This window comes from Panthera leo, chromosome D4, assembly GCF_018350215.1.
Source record: "Panthera leo isolate Ple1 chromosome D4, P.leo_Ple1_pat1.1, whole genome shotgun sequence".
NCBI classification, from domain to species: Eukaryota; Metazoa; Chordata; class Mammalia; order Carnivora; family Felidae; genus Panthera; species Panthera leo.
In genome coordinates, this window is record NC_056691.1 from 51,428,227 (window position 1) to 51,437,971 (window position 9,745).

General features: G+C 36.0%; 1 long non-coding RNA gene across 1 annotated transcript in view; it reads left to right on the forward strand.

Moving 5' to 3' along the window:
* LOC122205326 overlaps nucleotides 1-9,499 on the forward strand; it is a 52,516-nt gene extending 43,017 nt beyond the window's left edge. The window contains exon 3 of the long non-coding RNA XR_006196005.1: nucleotides 9,418-9,499. This is a non-coding gene — a long non-coding RNA (uncharacterized LOC122205326). The remainder of the gene's footprint in view (nucleotides 1-9,417) is intronic.
* Nucleotides 9,500-9,745: the final 246 nt, after the last annotated feature.

Consider the following 9,745-nt stretch of genomic DNA (forward strand, 5'->3'; position numbering starts at 1 on the left):
TTGCAGTGGCCCCAGTGATTTTGATTAATATATAACTAATATATTATTTCATCTCCTCTAACTCCCATAGTTTCTTTTCCTTAAATGCCTTTATATTCTGTATCTTCATAACGAAAAAAAAAAAAAAAAAAAAAACAACTCACATAGAGCTTACTATACGAAAGAAATGACTGCATATACCCTCAATAGTGTGCAATGCTGCGGTCTTTTTCCTTTTATCATGACCTGGAACATTTCCATTGATATGGGTGATACCCAACATTATAGCCTTTTTATTTATTTTTCATTTTTTGGGATGGGGGTAGCCATTTTTCTAATTAGAAGCAAACTGAAAGGAAAATTGCATTTAATGATTCAGAACAATAAAATCAGGGCTCTTATCTGCTAAGACATCTTCCCCAAGGAGTAATGTCTTCATATTCAGTGCACCAGCTGCCTACAACCTATGATAATCAGATATATTTTCACAACATGAAGGCTGTCTAAAGAAGTCAAAAAGGAAACTCCTTCAATGAGCAATTTCTTTAGAGTCTGACTATGGGTTTTTGTTGTTGTTGTTATTGTTCAATGCAAATAAATTTCTTTTTGAAATGTCTATTCAGTCTGTTTCTTTTTGAGATCCACTTTAGCCATATTTTCATTTCATGATTAAATTCATCTATACTATAATTTGCTTTACTTCAGAGGAGATAGAGTCATTTGCTTTGAAGTTGAGCACATTTAAGATACTTTGAACTGTATTTCTGAAACTGTATTACTCAAAATGAAATTTTTCTTTTTGCCATTATGCAGGTCAAATGGAAGATTAACACACACACATACAACACACACACACTATAATACAATAATATAAAATAAACATTTTTGAAAAAAAAGGCTTAAAACATCCACCCTGAAATAAATGTGCCTATATTTATATGGCTATAGAAGAGACACACAATGCTTCCTAAAGCACATGATATATGTGAATATTTATTTACATAAAATAGTGGGTGGGTAACTAGCTAGCTAGATGGATAGAAAATTAACCTAAAAAGTTGTAATCAGTTCAGGAATTCAAAGTACCTGCTCTTAATTTTTAAAATTGAACTTTGGAAGGTGACCAAAATGGTTCATTAAATTCAGATGATCAATGACAGTAGTGTACAAGGTGCACTAAAACTCAAGTAGGTGACACTTCTGAAATCTAGAAATAAAGTCGATTTACTCTGTACTTCTGGGGGATAAGTAACTGCCTCGTTTACTGAAAAATACTGTCATCTGAAATATACATTGGACTTGCAATACCAGAACTGAACTCATATATCTGAAAAATAAGTAACATTGTTGCTGATGTTTTTACATAACATTGTAAGTTCAGTGAATCAAAAGTTACATTTACAACCATATCAGTTTAGAAGGTGGAAAAGATGGGGAATATTTTGCATGGAATAGCAAAAGTCTACCACCATTGCTAGAAAAACAACTCAAAACAATGTTTTATATTTTTTTGTTGTGTGTTAATTTGAAGGAAATCAATAGAAGGTTTTTTTTAAATATACAGTATGCTGTAATAATTTTTATATCCTTTTCCATGTTTATAAAAGGTAAGGATGGAAAAGCTGAGAACCACAGGGCTTAAATGGGGGTTTAAGGTCCACTCAAAAGGGTGAGGCTCAGTAGATACCATCTGAGGGTGTGTGAATGGAAGGAAGGAAGTTACATCCAGTGCCTCTTCCTTGACTTCATGCCTAGATCATTTCTGTTTTGATTAGCAACAAGAACACAGACCACCACTTACCTGCCAAACCCCTCTTTAACAGTGAAGATCCAGCTCAGATGTTACTTCTTCCCTTCTTTCCTCTATGATCTCATAGCATGAGGTTCAGATTTTTATCAGAACTCTTATTATATTTGACTGTAGTTTTCTTTTTAAAGGCATCTTTTTCTCTCTCCTTCTTTTCATCCCTTCCTCCCTCCTTCCCCTATTTTGTTCTTGCTCTCACCTAGGCTTCTCTGCAATGTTAGTATCCCTTCAGAGGGCAAGGAGATTAAATTTTCATCTCACTGATTCATCCATTTGCTTGATACAGACATTTGTTGAGCCCTTACTATAAGACAGGTACTTTACGAGTGACTAATGATACAAAAAATTTTTAAAAAGCACAGCTTCCACTATCAAGAGACATTGTATCTAATTGGGAAAACTGACTAGTATATGTATGATCACTGTATTACCTCAAATATATTATGAAGAGTAAAGTGCTATGAGATCAAATGAGAACCCTTCATATGGAATGAAAGGGTCCAAGAAAATTTCTTGCAAACAAGGACATTTAATGGGAGGTTTGTAGAATAAATGGGAGGGGAAAGAGTATGTGTAAAGGCTTAGTGGTGAGATAGATCATGATCAGCAAATAGGGAAGAGGTTCCCCATTACTCAAGCGTAGAGTGAATGCCTATTGTTTTATCACAGAGTGTGCCATGTAGTAGGACCTTAATAAATGGTGAATGAAGACTGAATAAAGCTTTGTGAACAATATCGCATGGTTGACAAGTCTACAAAATGGAGCTTTATTTGCGGACAAAGGAGGTCAGAAAGGGAGTTTAGGGTCTGCTTCTTGCCATCATTCAGTACACAGTATTAACTAGCTGAGGCTTTCAGTGATATGTCAAAATACATCGTGTCTTGAGGGTAGAGAGGTCAAGAATAGCTTTATCTGTGAGGGGTCTTTTTAGCTACCACATATTATGATAAGTAAACACAGCCAGGCCTTTTAGCACCCAAGCGGTGTTTTAGAAAACCTGCACTCTGGTTTTTCATCTCTCAGATGTTTTGTATTTCAAAATTCTTTTCATTTCCTGTTTCTCTTTCATTTAAAAACCACACAGGAATCCTCCCTGTATGCCAGACACCATACTATATACTCACAAGGATACAAAAATGTTAAGACACGAAAGACTTAGTCTAGAGGAAAAGACAAACTCATTAAGAACTCCCTTCTTCTCAGGGTTCTGCTAGAAGTAAATAGTGGGAAACTTGAGGGGTTTCTTGCAAGTTACCTAGCCCACCTGCTATTAAATGTTCCTTCTTTTTTATTTTTTATTTTTTTTAATGCTTATTTATTTTTGAGGCAGGGAGAGACAGAGCATGAACGGGGGAGGGTCAGAGAGAAAGGGAGACGCAGAATCTGAAACAGGCTCTAGGCTCTGAGCTGTGAGCACAGAGCCCGACGCGGGGCTAGAACTCACAGACCCCGAGATCATGACCTGAGCCGAAGTCGGACGCTTAACCGACTGAGCCACCCAGGCGCCCCAAATGTTCCTTCTTATATCGGCCTGTGTGAAGGGGTAAGGTCTCTTCACCATAGCTATTTTTATTTATGGAGCATCATGATGTACTTTGCATTTGATATATGTATTCTCTCCTTAATCTTCACCATAACTCTTTGAGGGAATAATTTTCATTTCTAATACAAAGAAGCTGAAGCTGTTTACTTATAAAGGTTAAGTCATTTGCTTAAATTCATACAACTAATAAGTGATAGAGATAGATTTTGCAAAGGCATGTCTCTCATTCTTAAACCCTGGGTTTTGAATTTCTTTCCTGACATTGCCTTCTTGCCAAGCATATCATGATCCCATTCCCCAGACTCTTAAGTGAATGTAAAATCAATCCAAGATAAGTATCACGATAATACATTCTAGACCTTATTCTCCACTCCCCCAAACAATATCACATCTGTGTTTCTCTTGCACTGACTCTGTGTGTGTGTGTGTGTGTGTGTGTGTGTGTGTGTGTAATACAGTTAGGTACAGCCAGGCCAGGAGCAGCATGAAACATATACAATCATTTCCCCAGGATTTTTTAACACAGCAAAATATTCCTTAATCATAAAAAGGTAACGGGTTGAAACCAGTTATAGTCATGCATCACTTCCTCATTTAAAATGATGCCTCTCCTAATAATGTAATTTCACAGAACAATAAACAAAACAGCCATCTATTTGGTTTTTATATTTCATCTCAGGATCAGGAGCAAGAGTTTCTGATATTTGAGAGGATTCTTTGGGCAATCTTTGAGAAAAGTGTTTAAGAAAATCACAATGTGAAAAATAAGCAAGGGTGGAAGGGGGAATCTTGTCTGCCTGAGCCCTCTGCTTGATAAAGCGGAACAGCTGCTTCTCCATAAAGGAAGGAAACTATAAGGTTTAGACTGTTTTCATTTTCCAAAAGTAGGCCATTTTCATGTCTAATCAATTCTCTGGTTCATCAGAATGGTTAATTGCTGAGAAAGTCATCTGATCAAAACAATTGGACCTTATCAACTACCTGGCAATGCAGTGGGGTTTTCAGTCATCAGCCTCAATTGACTCAAAAATGGGTGATTTACTCAGCTTTAATCAGAGGAGTGAGGCTATTATAAAGCTTGACCCTGCTTTGCAACAGGGCCATCGTGGACTCAAATGTAGTTGCCATTGGTTATAGCAGTAGGAGCACAAACCTTAGAATCACAAGTCTTAATTTGAAACCACCTCTACCATTTAGAGATGACTTTTGCCAATTTGATTTTTTCAGTGTTCCTTCAACTGTATAATACTAAAATTAATATCTACTGCATATAGGGAGAATGTAAAATAGCATGAAATAGTAAACTATGAGTATATCCTAGTTCTGTTCTATTATTCTGTAATTAAAAGGCAATCCTAGCAATACAAGCAGGTAGCTGGAGAAAACATGATTCTTTATCTCACCATAACTATCTAACTCATTAAATAACTTTGGTTGAAATAAAGCACGATGTTTACTTACATACTTTTTTGACAATTGTATCATAGCAGTGGGAAATGGAAACAGTACCATTCTAATAAATCATCTTAACAGCTCAGTAAGTTTTTAATGTTGGCTTAGCACTTTTATCTCTTTAAAGAAAAATGAGATAGACATAAAGAGTTTTCTGCTATTATTCTGCCTCTGCAAACTTCCAGAACATACCATAAAGGCACTGTGCATTAGGAACACATTGCATATCCTGACTTTTTTCTTCGCAAAACCTCAGAGGGGATTTAAATGTTAACCCCAAAATGTCATATAGTAATAATAAAGCCCTCTCTTCTTTCCATTACAGACTAAGGGCAATGCGTTAGTTCCAAAGATATATTCCTTTGGTTTATGAATCAGATAAAAAAAAAAAGTTGCATCAAGAAATATCATGGTCTCTTTAGTGGATGAAGCCCACCTCTCCTTAACCATTTTTTAATATGTAGTGGCAAACTAAAAATACGGAGCTCTGAATAAGTGATAACATTATATGGGTGGTTCAATAGGCCGAGGTCTTCCACTTTTCAATTGACAACCCTGAAATGCTAGAGATTTGCAATAACCCAAGGAATTCTTTAGCTTTTGTGTAGAAATTGGTGGCGAAAATAGTCAAGTTTTTACACAAAACCAGTTATTTACTATCCTTACCACCACTAAAATATTTCTAGTTTTTCATTTCTGTCTGTTCTTTGTTGGTTTCTTAACCTTATCAAAAATGCTGCCCATGGTGTTCATTTGGACCTGAATTCATATATTTAAGTTGAGAAGTGAAGGAAAAGAGGGGTAGAAGCAAGAAATTGAAGATAGCCCAGACAGCGTGTAATGAGATTTGCAGTTACTCAACAAACATGTATTAAATCACTGCCTTTGCAATCCCCTGAGGCACCTACAAGGATAAGTTAGACATATCTACAGATTGCTCCCATTGAGTTAGATATACATGTCTGATTCCCAAAAGCCATCAGGAAGGACTCTGAGTAAGTAATCCCCATGTTGATAGAGGAGGGATAGTGCTTTCCTACAATGTGTGTGTGTGTGTGTGTGTGTGTGTGTGTGTGTGTGTGTGTGTAATTTTAAGTAGTTTGTTGCAACTCTTTGTTATTAATTTTTTTTTAATGTTTACTTATTTTTGAGAGAGAGAGAGACAGAGACAGAGTGTGAGAAGGGAGGGGCAGAGAGAGAGGGAGATACAGAATCTGAAACAGGCTTCAGGCTCTGAGCTGTCAGCACGGAGCATGACATGGGGCTCCAACTCATGAGCCACTAGGTCATGACCTGAGTGAAGTTGGAGGCTTAACCAACTGAACTCCCCAGGTGCCCCTAGTTTATTGCAACTCTTAAAGATTCATATGCATATGCTTCATTCCAATGCTGATTGAGTAATTGAGAACAGCTGGCTGGAGCACAGTGTAGAAAAACACCCTGAGGTTGCTTGCAGGCTTGACAGAAGAGGACCCTGGTCAGAGTGTTGGCCACATGAATGAGGTAGGTGAAAGGCACCAACCGTGTTTTCAATGTATCATCCGAGGACCCACGAGATAAAATTCAAGCTTACTAGTATGGCATACAAGATGTGTACTCCATATTGCATCCTATATTTTGGCATAGCACAAAGGATAAGATACTTACAGTTTACTTGATGTGTCATACTGTTTCATATCTCAGAATCTTTACTCGCACAACTCCTTTTTTCTGGGATAATGTATTTCTCATCCCAACATCACTTTCCCAGAGACTTCTGATATCACTATAGCCTAAACAGATCTGACTTATTTTGTTTCCCCGCATTACTCTGTAGAGGACTTTAGCATACTACTATATATATATACACATATACACACATATATATACACACATATATATACACACATATATATATACACATACACACACACACACACACACACACACACACATATATATAATGGCATTGTTTGCATTTACTATCACATGAGTGATCTATTTCTGAGCAACAAATTTGCTCTAGAACTTAATAGCTTAAAATAACAAATATCTGTTTTCTCGTGGTGTCTTTATCAGGAACCTAAGATTGGCTCAGTTGATGGTTCTGGCTTAAGGTCTTTTATTAGTTTGTGGTCAAGGTTTTCAGCCAGGGCTGCGGTCATTTCAAGACCTGATGGAAGCTGAAAGATCCATTCCCAAGCTCGCTCATATGATTGTTGTTAAAGCCTCAATTTCTTTCATGCCATTGGACTGAGGAGCTCAGTCCTTCACTGTACCAGTGGGTTGCTCCATTGGCTTCTCGCAACACGGCAACTTGCTTACCCCAGTACAAGTGATTCAAGAAAAGAAAGAGGCCCAAGGAAGAAGCCATAGTCCTTTTAATAATCTAGTATCAGAAGTGACATCCCATTATATGCCACATTCTATTCATCAGAAACAAGTTAGTAAGTTTAGCACACACTTAAAAGAAAGATATCACACAAGGGCATGAATACTGAGTCAGGAATCATTGCCAGTCATCTAAGAGTCAGCATACCACATACAGTATCTTCCCCAACTGGGATGAAACTAAAATTAATTTCTCTGTGTTTTGCTATCATCTGCCTCATGTCTGGCACAGAAAATACAGAAGAAAGGAAGAAGAAAGGGTGGGAGAAAGAGACAGTGAGAACCACCAAAGTCAAATTACGAAGTAAATCCCTTAAATAATTGGAAATTACCAATCTATAAAACTATTATTTGGAAGAAATAAACACAGTTTTAATATCTTAACCAAGTTTCCAATTCATGAAATTTCTAGTAATGTGGGCTTTAGGTACAATACTTAACAGAAAAAGAATTTGCAGCTTAACAACTGTTACATAGGTCTAGAAAAGAGTCTCTGAAGTTTGAAAAAAAGACCAATTATGTTCATTCTCCCAGTTCATAGAGGCTCCTTGCAGTATATTTTGTGACTCTTCCAAAAGGCCCTGTGGCTGAAACACTGGCATTTTGGATGCAGTTTTATGTAATAAACAGAAGTTCAATTAACTTAAATGGACTATCTGAAATGTTTTATCTGAAGTGAATTCTAATTTAGGCTGATTTCTTCTCAGATGCAAGATGGAAAAATGTCCAGCCTCTTGCTTAAAAATACTTGATGTGGCATTTTTTTCCCTTTGAAATGTAGCTTTTACTCACATACTCCCTCCCTCTCCTTAAACATATAGATGATGGGAAAACACACATGATTAAAATCTGGTCCCTGCTCTCCGAATCCAGGGCACATACATCCAGATAGCCATCCAACCAAATAACCATAACATAATGTGAATGTACTAGTATATAAAATAACCACAATATGTGAAATAATATTATGTTTATGTAATATACAAAGTACTGTAGGGTCATAGGAAAAGGGTGATTATTCTTGCCTGGGATAAATCAGAAGGTCACAAACATTAGATATGATATAAGCCTTAATAAGAAAAAAGTAAATATATGGTGGTTTGTCGTCTTCTTTAAAAGAAAGAAGTAATAGGAGGAAGATGATTTATTTATGGGTCAAATTTCCTGAAACATTTACTGAACTGTACTAAAAGCCCACTTTGACATTAAAAGACATTATTTGACCTACCATTGTATTGGATTTCAATAAATCATTCTGTCCTAATAAACATCAATTTAATTAGTAAAATAACAAAATATTTACTATTCCACATTAAATAGGAGCATTTCAATTGTTGTTTCAAAAAAAGAAAGGAAATAATGATGAAGAATCACAAAGCAAAACCTTCCTTGTCACTGTTCAGAGAGGCAACTATAATAGTTTCCAGTTCAGCTTAACTGTGATTCACTTTGTAGCAATTTAAATATACATACAATAAATTTATTCACATGAGTTAATTTGATTGTAGCTTTAGAACTAATGAAGGACAGTTTGAATGCTTTCAGACCTGAATTCTGTCTCCATTTTCTTTGCATTTATGGTCACATTAATCATGAAAGTAGAATAGGAAAATGTTCTAACATATACTTTAACTATATTAATTGCACTTTTAAGACAAATGATTCTTATGTTTGTATTTTATTCTGATTAATTACTATAATAGAACATTGCAGATAAAAGGGCTGTTAACTTAAGCTTTAACTATATGTTCAACTTAGCCAAATACACTGAAGATTAATCACAATTCCATTCACAGAAAACAAATGTTGTATGAAGACTTGTTTGAAATTCTAGAGAGAGTTTGAACAGGTGGGAAGTGACACTATATAGCCCTGTAAGAATATGCATCTTTTTTATTCCAATCTTGGGTTCTCTTGAAAAAAAATCTGGGGGCAGGAAGACTAGACAACAATTGAGCATTCTTAGACATAACTTTTTAGCATCAAAATAGCTATCATCTCTCTGAAATAGCAGTGAATTGCAGAGGTGGAATAGCTAAGATGGTTTGGTGATGGGGCATTACTGAATAAAATTTAGAGTTGGAATTTAGAAAGTATATAATACGTGATCTGGAAGACTTTCTAAATTAAAAAAAAAAATTCCAAGTTAGTCAACTCTGTCCTCCCCTCCCAGCTACCTTATTCCAAACCTATAAAATGGGAAGATCTAGACCATTGGATATAGAGATTGTTGTCTATAGTTCTTTCCTCTTATTTTTTCCACAGATATCATTTGCAAATCTGTATGTCAGGTATTGTGCTGAGCCAGATTGGCCTCTCGACTTAAGGTTTTATGACCCAGCAAGAGGAGACAGCCCTCATTAAACATAACACTGTGCTGATGGAAAGAAGGTACAGATTGGAGATCTATTTCTAAAAGTGAATACAGTAATCTTGATTAGAGACTTGAGAGATGCTATTTTTTCTTTTCTGCATTTGATTTCTGTCAAGCTGGAGGTGTTCTGTTTCAACATTATCCATAAATGCCTCACTCTCTTCTGCTTTCTGGTCCAAAACTGTCAACATATTTTCTTCACATGGGAAGGTTAAAACA